We start from the raw sequence: 14,941 nt of genomic DNA, 5'->3' as shown, positions 1-14,941 counted from the left end.
CCTTGAGTCTTTTAAGAAATGCAGAAGGGGTTTCATCCTTCTCATGTCGTACTTCAAAGGCCTTAACAAAGTTTTGTGATCTAGGTGCTGTGGGAGATTAGAAATGTTGTTTTTGCAGGTGGGGAAGGGAAGGGGAACATTATCCAAACAGTCGCGGAATTCTTGTAGCACGTAGCATACTTAAGGCTAAGACTTTAATGAATATAGAGGGTCTTTTAAAGAAAATAGTTTTAAGCTAGGAAATAACTTTAGTGTTGTAGTTGACCACAAAAAGAAGCAGCAAGGGCATTTCACAATAAAGCTTATAGTATGATAAGAGAAACTGGATAAAAGAACAAGCTGTAACAAACAAGGAATAAAGAATGTAGACAAGGACAGCAGGATGGCCAGATAAGAAAATAACTAACAAGTGAGGTAATCGGCTTATGATAGGATGGGAAAAGGGAGGCGTGACTCCGCACCTTGTAAACTGAATAAGAAAGCTAACAGGTTCTGTTTTGGCGTGCATTTCTGCTTGATTGCAGAAGCATCTGGTCCTTGCAAGGCTGTAATAAATTGTTCTTGTTTCCAAGGCTTTGTCTCAGGCTGATTGATTTGTGAGTGAGTTCTGTTTCTCACAATTTGGGGGCCTCGTTCTGGGATCCTAAACACCGACTGCTCAACACTCTTGGGACGACGGGGGAGGTGCACCTCGCCGATTTCGGTGATCTCCAACTCCCTTGCTTGTCATTTGCGGTTTGGGCAAGTATGATCCAGACTGGGAGACCCTGGAAACAAGGCGGGCAGATGCAGCGGGTTCGGTCAGGCAACTCTTGTGCACAAGACCTGGGTAGAGAAAAGTGTTAAAGGATATATCCGGGCGACTGGGGGGCAGCAGTATTTGCTGCAAGAATTGCCGCGTGATGGGGCACACTGAAATGACCAGGTAACCCTGTGCACAGACCAAGGTAAGAAAAGAGACCTTTAAGTATTGTCTTGGTGGTCGGGAGGTACGCAAGTACGGGGAATTGGCGATATATAAAATTAAGCATACGTCAATGGAAAACAGCCCATGTCAGAAGGGCTAGTAGCTGAAGGGCTACTGACGGTGCACTTCGTAACTAACTTATGGCCAGACGTCCAGAAAAATATTCAAAAGCTAGAGGAGTCTTTGCTGGAAGCTCAAAGTGTCTGTGAGACAGGGTGTCTGTGTGTGTGAGAGAGAGAGAGAAAAAAGAGCTGTACAGCAAGTAGAAAGTTTAACCCTTTGTGATTCGGTTTGAATGCACATTTGTTTGTTGGTGATTGAATGTTTGTGCTTTGTTCCCTGGAGCTTGAGATCCGGGACTGTTTTGAATCTGATTTCTACTTTGGAAATTTTAACATGATTTCTTTTAAGATTTTACAGATTATGAAATAAAATGTTAACTCCTGTTCTTTTTACAGGTCATGACTGCCTTACTATCAGTTTCTAACTAATGTCTTTTATCTTTACATAAAAGTGATTTGTGGAGAACAGTTGAAGTCTCACAAAAAAGCATATAATTGGTCAGATTAATCGGACGAGTAAGGTAAAAACAATGACTGCAGATGCTGGAAACCAGATTCTGGATCAGTGGTGCTGGAAGAGCACAGCAATTCAGGGAGCTCCGGATGAGTAAGGTGTCTAGTCAGGACCCTGAAGCGGGTGTGGAAGAAGGTGACACCGGACCTCGTTAAGATTAATTAAATTAGCAACAATGGGAGGCACGGGGAGTTGCCTGTGTAACGATCGATCTGTAAATAACATTAAAGGGGAATATATTCCACCCGACAGTCCTTTGGGGAAAATGTTGGGTAATTGGGAACACAACTCCCGGACGTGAGAGAAAAATAAGGCTAAAATGATAAACTTGTTGTTTTGTCTGGACAAGAGAAAGTATTAAGGCGTTAAAAACAATGACTGCAGATGCTGGAAACCAGATTCTGGATTAGTGGTGCTGGAAGAGCACAGCAGTTCAGGCAGCATCCAAGGAGCTTCGAAATTGACGTTTCAGGCAAAAGCCCTTCATCAGGATTAAAGGCAGTGAGCCTGAAGCGTGGAGAGATAAGCTAGAGGAGGGTGGGGGTGGGGAGAAAGTAGCATAGAGTACAATGGGTGAGTGGGGGAGGGGATGAAGGTGATAGGTCAGGGAGGAGAGGGTGGAGTGGAAAGGTGGAAAAGGAGATAGGCAGGTAGGACAAGTCGTGGGGAAAGTGCTGAGCTGGAAGTTTGGAACTAGGGTGAGGTGGGGGAAGGGGAAATGAGGAAGCTATTGAAGTCCTGGGGTTGAAGTATTCCGAGGCAAAAGATGAGGCGTTCTTCCTCCAGGCGTCTGGTGGTGAGGGAGCAGCGGTGAAGGAGGCCCAGGACCTCCATGTCCTCGGCAGAGTGGGAGGGGGAGTTGAAATGTTGGGCCATGGGGCGGTGTGGTTGATTGGTGCGGGTGTCCCGGAGATGTTCCCTAAAGTGCTCTGCTAGGAGGCGCCCAGTCTCCCCAATGTAGAGGAGTCCACATCGGGAGCAACTGATACAATAAGTGATATTAGTGGATGTGCAAGTAAAACTTTGATGGATGTGGAAGGCTCCTTTAGGGCCTTGGATAGAGAACATAGAAGAAGACAGCGCAGTACAGGCCCTTTGGCCCTCGATGTTGCGCCGATCCAAGCCCACTTAACCTACACTAGCCCATTATCCTCCATATGCCTATCCAATGCCCGCTTAAATGCCGATAAAGAGGGAGTGTCCACCACTGCTACTGGCAGGGCATTCCATAAACTCACGACTCGCTGAGTAAAGAACCTACCCCTAACACCTGTCCTATACCTACCACCCCTTAATTTAAAGCTATGCCCCCTCGTAATAGCTGACTCCAACGTGGAAAAAGGTTCTCACGGTCAACCCTATCTAAACCCCTAATCATCTTGTACAAGAGGTGAGGGAGGAGGTGTGGGCGCAGGTTTTACAGTTCCTGCGGTGGCAGGGGAAAGTGCCAGGATGGGAGGGTGGGTTGTAGGGGAGCGTGGACCTGACCAGGTAGTCACGGAGGGAACGGTCTTTGCGGAAGGCGGAAAGGGGTGGGGAGGGAAATATTTCCTGGTGGTGGGGTCTGTTTGGAGGTGGCGGAAATGTTGGCGGATGATTTGGTTTATGCGAAGGTTGGTAGGGTGGAAAGTGAGCATCAGGGGCGTTCTGTCCTTGTTACGGTTGGAGGGGAGGGGTCTGAGGGCGGAGATGCGGGATGTGGATAAGATGCGTTGGAGGGCATCTTTAACCACGTGGGAAGGGAAATTGCGGTCTCTAAAGAAGGAGGCCATCTGGTGTGTTCTGTGGTGGAACTGGTTCTCCTGGGAGCAGACACGGCAGAGGGGGAGGAATTGGGAATACGGGATGGCATTTTTGCAAGAGGTAGGGTGCGCCTGTTTTTTTTTTGGCCCAAATATGGATCCGATGAAGATTGGCTGTGTCAAGATCTTAATATATACGTCAATAGGAAAGAAACATACAGTCAAGAAGAATCAGAATATGCCGCTTGTTGAATAGGGAGCGCGGGAGTAAAATTATGTCCCATGAATACGGAGGAATCAGGAAAAAAAATGAAAAAGGGAAGCCACAATGGGATCCCTTAACGTGTTTGCCGACTACTCCCTGGAACGAGCCTACAGCTCCCGAAGTAGAACAGAGTCCAGACAGAGAAAGGGGAACGGACTCTGAACTAAAAGATGCAGAACCTCGGGGGCTCAGAATCACTCGAGCCACCACATGTAAACGAGGGGCAAAGATAATGTAAAATGTAAAATTATGTCCCTTACGAGAGGTTCCAATTGGAGAAGGTACAATCGGATATGTAAACGCTCCCTTAACTAGCAGTGAAGTTAGGGCCTTTAAAAAGGAAATGAAAAGTTTAACAGAGGATCCGGTTGGACTAGCAAAACAATTAGATCAATTCCTAGGGCCTAATTTATATACCTGGGGAGAACTGATGGCAATTTTAGAAACGTTATTTTCAGGGGAAGAACGAGGTATGATTAGGAGAGCAGCTTTATAGGAATGGGAAAAGAAGCACCCAGTTGGGGAAGAAGGGGCCCCAGCAGAACAGAAATTCCCAAATGTTGACCCTCATTGGGAAAATAATGACAGAGAAGATAGGGACTCAATGCGGGATTTACGAGAAATGGTAATATTAGGAATTAAAGAAGCGGCACCGAGATCACAAAACATTGTTAAGGCCTTTGAAGTACGACAAGAGAAGGATGAAACCCTTTCTGCATTTCTTAAAAGACTCAAGGAGGCCACAAGGAAGTATTTGGGAATGGATCCCGATAATCAGATGGCACAGGGATTCTGAAAGGTCCAGTTTGTAACTAAGTCATGGCCGGACATACAAAATAAATTACAGAAATTAGATGGATGGAGTGAAAGACAGATGGAAGAACTGTTATGTGAGGCACAGAAAGTGTATGTGAAAAGGGAAGACGAGAAGCAGAAACAGAAAGCCAAAATGATGGTGGCGGCAGTAGAAGAAATAACAAAAAGGAGAATGGTATCGGGGATAACAGGAAGGGTAGGGGAGGACACGAAAGACAAAGGTCGGACACCTGGGAAAGGAGACGACAGGCAGGGTGTTACCATTGCGGGAAAGTGGGGCATTTTAAACGGTAATGCCCCGAATTAGCGCGAGAAAGGGAAGCCGTTTCCCGAATGATCTTAGATGAAGATTAGGGGAGTCAGGGGTTCCTTCCTCCTGAGACCCACCGGGAACCCCTGATAAATTTAAAGGGGACCTGAAGGGGAGGAGGCAGTATTTTTAGTGGACACGGGAGTGGCACAATCATCCCTAAGTTTTAGACCTACCTTAAATTGACTAAGGAGTATCTTAAGGTTTCTGGAGTAAAATGCGAGGAATTCTTGGTGCCTATTTTTGAACCAACCCTAATTAGAAGAAATGATGAAGAAGTGATAGGACAATTACTATATATTCCTGACATTGGAAGTAATCTATTAGGTAGGAATTTGATTATATTGCTGGGCTTAAAAATTGGGGTGGAGGATAGTGCAGTAACTGTAACGATGGCTAAGACAACCCAAGGAAGATGGATCCTCCTGGATGGAAGGGAGTCATTAAGTAAACCAGTTATGAGAAACATCCTAACCACCTTGCACCAAGGCAGTCACTGGGACCCCAAGCTATGTGTGACATAGAGTTAAGGAAGTACGGATGTAAAGGGATATACACATTAGCCAAGCAGGTATGCGCAGGATGTCCGACATGTCAAAAGTAACGAGATGGGGGGCCAAGAGGTGGAAGAAACCCTGGGGAAAGACCTTTTCAAAGAATACAGGTAGATTACACAGAATTACCTCCAGTAGGGAAACAAAAGTACTTATTAGTCCTAATGGATCACCGAACTGGATGGGTGGAGGCATTTCCAATGTCCTCAGCTACCTTGAAGGGAGTAGTGAAAACTCTTTTAGAACATATAATTCCTTGATATGGTGTGGTGGAAAGTATAGATTCAGACCAAGGTAGCCATTTTACCTCTAAGATCCTACAAGAAGTAATGGCGGGATTAGAGATCTCTTGGGAATTCCACACTCCTTGGCACCCGCCTTCCTCTGGAGGGGTGGAATGAATGAATCAAACCTTAAAGAAGCAATTGTCTAAGCTAGTCCTAGAGACTCGATTACTATGGACAAAATGTTTACCTATCGCATTGCTACGCATTAGGACTGCGCCTAGACGTGATATAGGCGTCTCTCCTTATGAGATCATGTTTGGATTACCTTCTTGGGTGGAAGAGGGGAATTACCAACTGTAGAGTTCAATGATAAGTTTTTAAAGAACTATATTGTGGCGCTTAGCTCTTCTTTGTCTGTCCTTAGGAAGAAGGGTCTGTTGACCCAGACACCTCCACTTGAGTTCGCAGTACATCGGATATGACTGGGTGATTGGGTCCTGATAAAGACCTGGAAAAATACCAAACTGCACCCAAGCTGGGAGGGACCATTCCTAACCCTGCTGACTACTGAAACAGCCGTCTGAACTGCTGAAAAAGTGTGGAGTCATCACACTCGTGTTAAGGGCCCGGTGAACGCTCCTTCCCCTTCGGCAGAGTGGCAAGCACATCCTACAGACAACCCTCTGAAAATCAAGCCCTGAAAACTCTGGATGCTATCGATGGCCTTAGAGTTTCCCCACCGAAAGGAGCAGTAGATACCACTTGTTTCTGTAATCAGAATGATACCGCACACTTCCAATTAGGAAGATCATCTTGTGTCTACACCAGCCAAGCCACTCCCACAACCATTCCCCAAGTATTGAATGGGACATATTGGGTGTGTGGCTTAAAGGTCTACCCATTTATCCCCGGCGAGAAGTACGTTTGGAGTGGCGGATGTAACGGGAATGGGTGCTGGGACCATCCAGTTCAAACACTACCCCAAAACCAGAAAGGCTGGAGTGGCTGCTGCTACCTCACCTATATAATTCCCCACTTGAGGCTGTTAAAGAGAGCCACAAAAATACCTCGGAATGAACAGGGAGGAAGGCGGGGAACCCGGGAAGTAACCGAAGGGGGATTGCCTCCTCTGGACTTTGATACCTATGTATGGGAGCGCTCAAGCAGGAGTAGAAATACAAAAGTTGGTAGCTTCCCTGGAAGAGTTAGCCAACAATACTGCTGATGCGTTGTTCGAAACCCAATCCAAAGTAGCAGCCATAACGACCGAAATGATTGCCACTAGGCTAACGACCCTTCAGAACAGGGGATGGCTCTGGATTATATTCTAGCAGAGAAGGGTGGTAGCTGTGCACTAATTGGAGAGGAATGTTGTACGTACATACCTGCGGTCTCCTCTAACATTACTGGTATCTCCAAACATGTGCGAGACAAAATCGCCAAGATAAGGGAGGCCGGTAATCGGTACCGGAACAAAAAAGAATGGGAGTGGGGGAATTGGGGATTGACTGGTTGGGGAAGGTGGTTAGTCAATCTAGCTATCTATGGATTTAGTGGGTCTGGTGGTAGGGTTCAATGTCCTAAAATGGGTAATGAGCCGACTGATGACATCCCTTGGTGAGGGAACCCAAATAAATCATCAGATGCTTTTACAATCAGCAGGTGATATGCAACAAAGAGAAAGTCAAAGAATGCTTCTAGAGTTTGAGGGACGAACAACACAAATGTAAAATGTAAGATTGTGAACCTCATCGTCAAAAGGCTAAGAGGACAGAACATAAGAAAATGAATTAAAGGAGACTTAATAAGTGCAAAAACAACAGTTAGAGATAAAGAAAAAGGGGGAATTGTGGGAGATTAGAAATGTTGTTTTTGCAGATGGGTGAGGGGGTGTAGTGGAGGGAAGGGAAGGGGGACAGTATACAAATGGTCATGGAATTCTTGTAGCATGTAGCATACTTAAGGCTAAGACTTTAATGAATATAGAGGGTCTTTTAAAGAAAATAGTTTTAAGCTAGGAAATAACTTTAGAGTGTTGTAGTTGACCACAAAAAGAAGCAACAGGGGCACTTCACAATAATGCTTATAGTATGATAAGAGAAATTGGATAAAACAACAAGCTGTAATAAACAAGGAACAAAGAATGCAGACAAGGACATTGTCAGGATAGCCAGATAAGAAAATAACTAACAAGTGAGGTAATCGGCTTATGATAGGATGGGAAAAGGGAGGCCTGACTCCGCACCTTGTAAACTGAATAAGAAAGCTAACAGGTTCTGTTTTGGCGCGCATTTCTGCTTGATTGCAGAAGCGTCCAGTCCTTGCAAGGCTGTAATAACTTGTTCTTGTTTCCAAAGCTTTGTCTCAGGCTGATTGATTTGTGAGTGAGTTCTGTTTCTCACAGGTGCCGCCTCTTTAATTCCTAATATTACCATTTCTCGTAGATCCCGCATTGACTCCCTATCTTCTCTGTCATTATTTTCCCAATGAGGGTCAACATTTGGGAATTTCTGTTCTGCTGGGGCCCCTTCTTCCCCAACTGGGTGCTTCTTTTCCCATTCCTATAAAGCTGCTCTCCTAATCATACCTCGTTCTTCCCCTGAAAATAACGTTCCTAAAATTGCCATCAGTTCTCCCCAGGTATATAAATTAGGCCCTAGGAATTGATCTAATTGTTTGGCTAGTCCAACCGGATCCTCTATTAAACTTTTCATTTCCTTTTTAAAGGCCCTAACTTCACTGCTAGTTAAGGGAGCGTTTACATATCCGATTGTACGTTCCCCAATGGAACCTCTCATAAGGGACATAATTTTACATTTTCCGTTATCTCTGCCCCTCGTTTACATGTGGTGGCTCGAGCGACTCTGGCCCCCCCCCCCAGGTTCTGCATCTTTTAGTTCAGAGTCCACTCCCCTCTCTGTGTCTGGACTCGGTTCTACTTCGGGAGCTGTAGGCTCATTCAGGGGAGTAGTATATGGGGGTGGCAAACACGTTAAGGGATCCCATTGTGGCTTCCCTTGTTCATTTTTTTTTCCCTGATTCCTCCGTATTCATGGGACATAATTTTACTCCCACACTCCCTATCCAACAGGCCGCATATTCTGAATCTTCTTGAATGGATGTTTCTTTCCAATTGAGATCTTGACACAGCCAATCTTCATCGGATCCATATTTGGGCCAAAAAATACCAGGCGCCTTAATATTTTCTCTAGACCAGACAAAACAACAATAGTTTATCATTGTAGCCTTGTCCTTCTCCCGCGTCCGGGAGTTGTGTTCCCAATTACCCAACATTCTCCCCAAAGGACTGTCGGGCGGAATATATTCCTCTTTAACGTTATTTACAGATCGATCGTTACACAGGCAACTCCCCATGCCTCCCATTGTTGCTAATTTAATTAATCTTAACGACGTCCGGTGTCACCTTCTTCCACACCCCCTTCAGGGGCCTGACTAGACACCTTACTCGTCCGATTAACCTGACCAATTATATGCTTTTTTTTGAGACTTCAACTGTTCTCCATAAATCACTTTTATGTAAGGATAAAAGAGATTAGTTAGAAACTGATAGTAAGGCAGTCATGACCTGTAAAAAGAACAGGAGTTAACATTTTATTTCATAATCTGTAAAATCTTAAAAGAAATCATGTTAAAATTTCCATAGTAGAAATCAGATTCAAAACAGTCCCGGATCTCAAGCTCCAGGGAACAAAGCACAAACATTCAATCACCAACAAACAAATGTGCGTTCAAACCGAATCACAAAGGGTTAAACTTTCTACTTGCTGTACAGCTCTTTCTCTCTCACTCTCTCTCTCACACACAGACAGACACCCTGTCTCACAGACACTTTGAGCTTCCGGCAAAGACTCCTCTAGCTTTTGAATATTTTTCTGGACGTCTGGCCATAAGTTAATTACGAAGTACACCCTCAGTAGCCCTTCAGCAACTGTCCTTCTGACATGGGCTGTTATCCATTGTCATATGCTTAACTTTATATATCGCCAATTCCCCGTACTCTCGTACACCCGACCACCAAGGCAAGACTTAAAGGTCTCTTTTCTTACCTTGGTCTGTGCACAGGGTTACCTGGTCATTTCGGTGTGCCCCGTCCCGTGGCAATTCCTGCAGCAAATACCGCTGCCCCCCAGTTGCCCAGATATATCCTTTAAGACCTTTCCCTACCCAGGTCTTATGCACAAGAGTTGCCCGACCGAACCCACCGCTGCATCTGCCCGCCTTGTTTCCAGGGTCTCCCAGTCCGGATCGCACTCGCCCAAACCGTGAACGACAAGCAAGGGAGTCAGAGATCACCGAAATCGGCGAGGTGCACCTCCCCTGTCATCCCAAGAGTGTCGAGCGGTCAGAGTTTTGGATCCCGGAACAAGGCCCCCAAATTGTGAGAAACAGAACTCACTCACAAATCAATCAGCCTGAGACAAAGCCTTAGAAACAAGAACAATTTATTACAGCCTTGCAAGGACCGGACGCTTCTGCAATCAAGCAGAAATGTGCGCGAAAACAGAGCTTGTTAGCTTTCTTATTCAGTTTACAAGGTGCAGAATCATGCCTCCCTTTTCCCATCCTATCATAAACCGATTACCTCACTTATTTTCTTATCTGGCCATCCTGCTGTCCTTGTCTGCATTCTTTATTCCTTGTTTGTCACAGCTTGTTCTTTTATCCAGTTTCTCTTAAGCTTTATTGTGAAATGCACCTGATGCTTCTTTTTGTGGTCAACTACAACACTCTAAAGTTATTTCCTAGCTTATAACTATTTTCTTTAAAAGGCCCTCTATATTCATTAAAGTCTTAGCCTTAAGTAGGCTACATGCTACATGCTACAAGAATTCTGCGAATATTTGTATAATGTTCCCCTTCCCTTCCCCCCACTACACCCCCTCACCCATCTGCAAAATCAACATTCCTAATCTCCACACTTGTAACTCAGAGTGGAATCATAACTGCAGCCACAAAAGCCATTCAGTTTTGTTGGTGTTCTGTGTATAGTTTGTACATTTGCTCTCGAGTGCAGTGATCTTTCTCCCACAGCAATTTGTACAGAATGTCACATCCATACACAGCTGCTAAATATTGGCATTTCTCATCTCTAATTGATGTCAGAGTTTTAGATGTGAATGCTAGCGATTTTCCCTTCTCTACTAAGGCTGCTCCTCATCCTTCTGTGGAAGTATGTACTGAAAAGCAACAGATATCCTTTTGTTGTTACAACAGGCTTGTCCGCTGTCCTACTGTTTTGAAATTGTTGAATTCCCTCTGATGTGACATTGAGCACCGGTACTCGATGTCTTTTTTCATCAGCTTCCATAGATGTGCTGTGCTTTCTGACATAAAGATATGAAGAATATTCAAGGTTGAGATGGGCAGATTTTTAATCAGTGAGGGAATCGAGAGTAACGTGGAAAAGGCAGGGAAGTGTTGTTGAGGATTACCAGATCAGCCATGATTTCAGTGAATGGCAGAGCAAACAGGATGGGCTGAATGACCTATTTCTGCTTATTTGTCTTATACTCTTATGATGAGGTGTGAAATGACACATACAGGTTCAATCCAATGAAACTCCTCAATTCCGTCTTGTCTCTTGGAACTTCCATCTCCAAGATAACTGACATTTTCAGAACTCTGCATATCAAGGTGCTAACATTCTGTCACATTTGCAATGTATTTCTCTGTGAGTAGCTTGCTCTGTGTTTTTCTAGTTCTCTCCATGGCTTCATGTACATGGTGACCATGATCTTTGTATCTACACCCTATATTTGGATATCATCGGCAATGCTAATAGCTCCTTTACACTCTCTGTATGCCTCATCTATTTTCTACTGACCTTTGGCTGACGATAAGGGAAAGAGGTAGTTGCAGTAAATTTTACTAGCTGCAACTCATTCACTTGGCTTTGAATATTATCATTCATCACAATAGAATTTACCAAATCTATAGACTGTGTGAGCCTAGCAATCAATTTCTCACTTGTGATCAGAGGGCCGTTTGCAATGGACACACTACTTTCAATCCTCACTATCATTTATTCACTTCACGATGTACTGAGGTAAGCTGCATTGGGGATGTTTTGAGCTGTAGAATCTCCGTCCCCTGTGTGTCATTCGCATGAAATTGGTCAGTTGCAGAGCATTGTGTAAACAGTTGCAAATATTCTGGAATGATCTTCTGGTTTAGTCTGAGCAGAATGATGTTACTCTGTACTCTGGTATAGAGCTTCTGCTTCATATTATTGGTTGTGAGCTTATTTCTCACCCTCCTTCTGATATGTTTGGTTATAGGATTTTATTTTTCCTTGGGAAATGTCACATACAGACATTTCATGTAACTATGGTTTCTATATCTTTTGTGTTCACAAACTCATTGTCATCTCCCAGCGTACAGGGATATTTAATTTCTCTAATTTCTCATTCACCCTATTGCATTGTCTCTGATAATTTGATTACAATCTTCTTTTCCCCATGACTGTGTTTTCACGAGATGATTAATATGTGGGATGTATTTATAATTGTAGACTTATAGTCATCCACTCTTTGTCTGACATGCATTCTTTTGCTGCTGATTCACTCATCAGTCCTGCTGCCTTTCTTGAGACTTAACCAGTTGTTTGGGTAATTGGCATTTTCTTCTGTGTACTCGTGGCTACTAGTGCTGAGGCTGTGCGTATAGCTTGTTATATTGTGACATTCTCCATTCCAATTAATTCTTTTTGTATTCCACGGTGTGAAAAATCCCAAGTGAGCCATTGCATTCACTTTTCATCTGTTTCCTTGAATTTATATTATTTGGTTGCATTTTTCAGTATTAGTAAGAAATTGTGAACAGGCTCAACTGCATTCTGCCTCAGGCTCTGAAATCCCTATTGGTCATAGAATCCCTACAATGTGGAAACAGGCCATTCGACCCATTAAGTCCTCACTGACCCACTGAAGAGCATCCCACACAGAACCACACCTCTACGCTATCCCTGTAACCCTGCATTTCCCAAGACTAATCCACTGAGCCTGCACATCCCTGGGTAGTATGCACAATTTAACATGGGCGATCCACCTAGGCTGCAAACCTTTGGACTGTGGCGGAAACCAGAACATTGAGAAGAAACTTCACACAAACAGTCACCTCAGGCTGGAATCACCAGCACTGCTGCCTCACAGCACCAGGGATGAACACATGTCCCTGGTGCTGTGAGGCAGCAGTACTAATGATTGCTGATACAGTAACGGTACCAACATGCCACCATCTTCCCCAAGTATATGTGTAAGTTGATTCTTTCCTGAAACACTCAGTATTTTCAATAGGAATGTTAAATGAAATCATCTGGTGTAGGATTGCTCTTCACACTAGGTACTACAATAGCTCAGTGGTGCTGGAAGAGCTGATGAAGGGCTTTTGCCTGAAACGTCGATTTTGCCTGTCCTCGGATACTGCCTGAATTGCTGTGCTCTTCCAGCACCACTGATCCAGAATCTGGTTTCCAGCATCTGCAGTCATTGTTTTTACCACTACAATAGCTCACTCAAGTGTGACACATATTGCATAGGCTGTCAGCAGTACAGATGAAACAGCTTGTTCTAAGGTGACTGTGCTAATTTTAAGTGTTAAAATAGGTAACAGTCTACTGCATTGTTTATTGATAACCCAATTATCCTCCCTTCACTGTGTTGCTTTATTATAGGGAAATCCAATGTAACCATCAACATTAAGTATCATATCTTTCCCTGACCATCTGCAGTTGTGTTATTTTTGTCACAGAAACAGTAAAAGTGCAAAACCTGCAGGATCCTTGACATTGAAACTGATCAACAGATGAAAAGATGGATAAATAATGTAGATTTAAAAAATTACAGGACCTATACTGGATAGGTGGCATAACTGCACAATGAAAAGCACGTGTATAAATACATCTTCCTTTAAAAGATTGATAACCGGTCAAGGGTAGTCATGCTAAAGCATGGCAGGGAGTCTATCCAGAGAATCCAACAGGTGCTGAAAAAAGTTGTTTTTTTCAAAAAGTTTGTTCAGGAAAACAACTGAATTGTACTTTCAAGACAAAACTATGGAAATGTTAGACTTGCACAAGTTTTCTGACTGATGATACAAATATTGGTAGGAGGGCTTGAACAGTACATGTATCAATTCTGAGTAAGGGTGACTCGACCCGAAATGTTAATTCTGATTTTGCTCCACAGATGCTGCCAGACCTGCTGAGCTTTTCCAGCAATATCTATTTTTGTTTTGAACATGAATCAGCTGTCTGGACTTGTACTGGTCAAATAACGGGTCATCGAATAATGCATTGCACCAACAAGAAAATGCTGTAAACCTACTCTAGCCCCACTGGCCACCACTTGGCTCATAATCTTGAATGTTACAATATTTCAAGTGCTTATCCCCTCTGTTGCAGAGAGATATCAAAGAGGAGTCTCAAGCTGTGTGTTCAGCAGTACCATTGATCTTTATTGGAGTTCTTTTACCACACCTGCAGGAGAAGCCAGAGACTGCTCTCAATCTGGCTTTCATGTGGGGCCCAGTTGCACCCTCTTAATAACAGTTCAGATCAGAGGTCAATGACACTCTAATTATTCCCATGAGATACTGCATTTTTATATATTTAGCGTCACAATAATTACATGCACTTTGGCATTGTTCATTCCCCCTTAATCTATACATCCAATCCTATGAAACACCTAATCAATGATGGACACCCCTGCAGACGATCCCTCGGTTCCCTGTGATCTCATGATGTTTACGAAGCATTGTTATCATCAGGCACTGGGATCTTACAATGTGCCCCATTAATTTACATTCCAAAGTTAACGGTTATACGGTCTTTCAGACATTTCCCAGCCTTGCTTATCTCTTAGGACTGCTCAAAATCTGTTATTCATTGCTATCCCTGTTAAACTCAGTTACTCATCTTGTATTTCCTACTGTTCTAATCACAGACGATACAAATGGATGTTAATTCCTACTAATTGCTTTAAGACTTGTAATATTAGTTATAATATACAGTTAATTATGTACAAAGTTGTATGGTTATATCTACTGTTAGAATTCTTCAGCTAACATGTGAGCAGTTACTTTCTCTCTGTGTTATACTTGCCTTTCACTTAACGACCTTTTAAATTCTGTTACTAACCTAATTACTAGACATACAGGAGGATATTAATTTTTACTAATTGGTATAAAATTTGGAATATCAGTTCCAATAAAATTATATAGTTAGACCAAGTGTTAGAATTCTTTAGCCATGGGGCTGTGAGCAGCTTCTGTCCCACCTGCCCTTGGAAGGTTGGGTAAACATTGCCCCTCTACCTTGTAGGTGCACTATATCTCATTCTAGTCACATACTGGCTTCTAAGATGAAATTTACTGATCCTACACTAACTCTTTTACCTAACAAGACAGCATCTATTTCATTAATGAGACTAAAGCTCAATCACTTTCAATACTCAATGAACTTGAC

This window comes from Chiloscyllium plagiosum, unplaced genomic scaffold (genome assembly GCF_037043375.1).
Source record: "Chiloscyllium plagiosum isolate Xiang-an unplaced genomic scaffold, Cpla_swu_hap1 HiC_scaffold_32, whole genome shotgun sequence".
NCBI lineage: Eukaryota > Metazoa > Chordata > Chondrichthyes > Orectolobiformes > Hemiscylliidae > Chiloscyllium > Chiloscyllium plagiosum.
Note: the sequence above shows the minus strand (reverse complement) of the source record.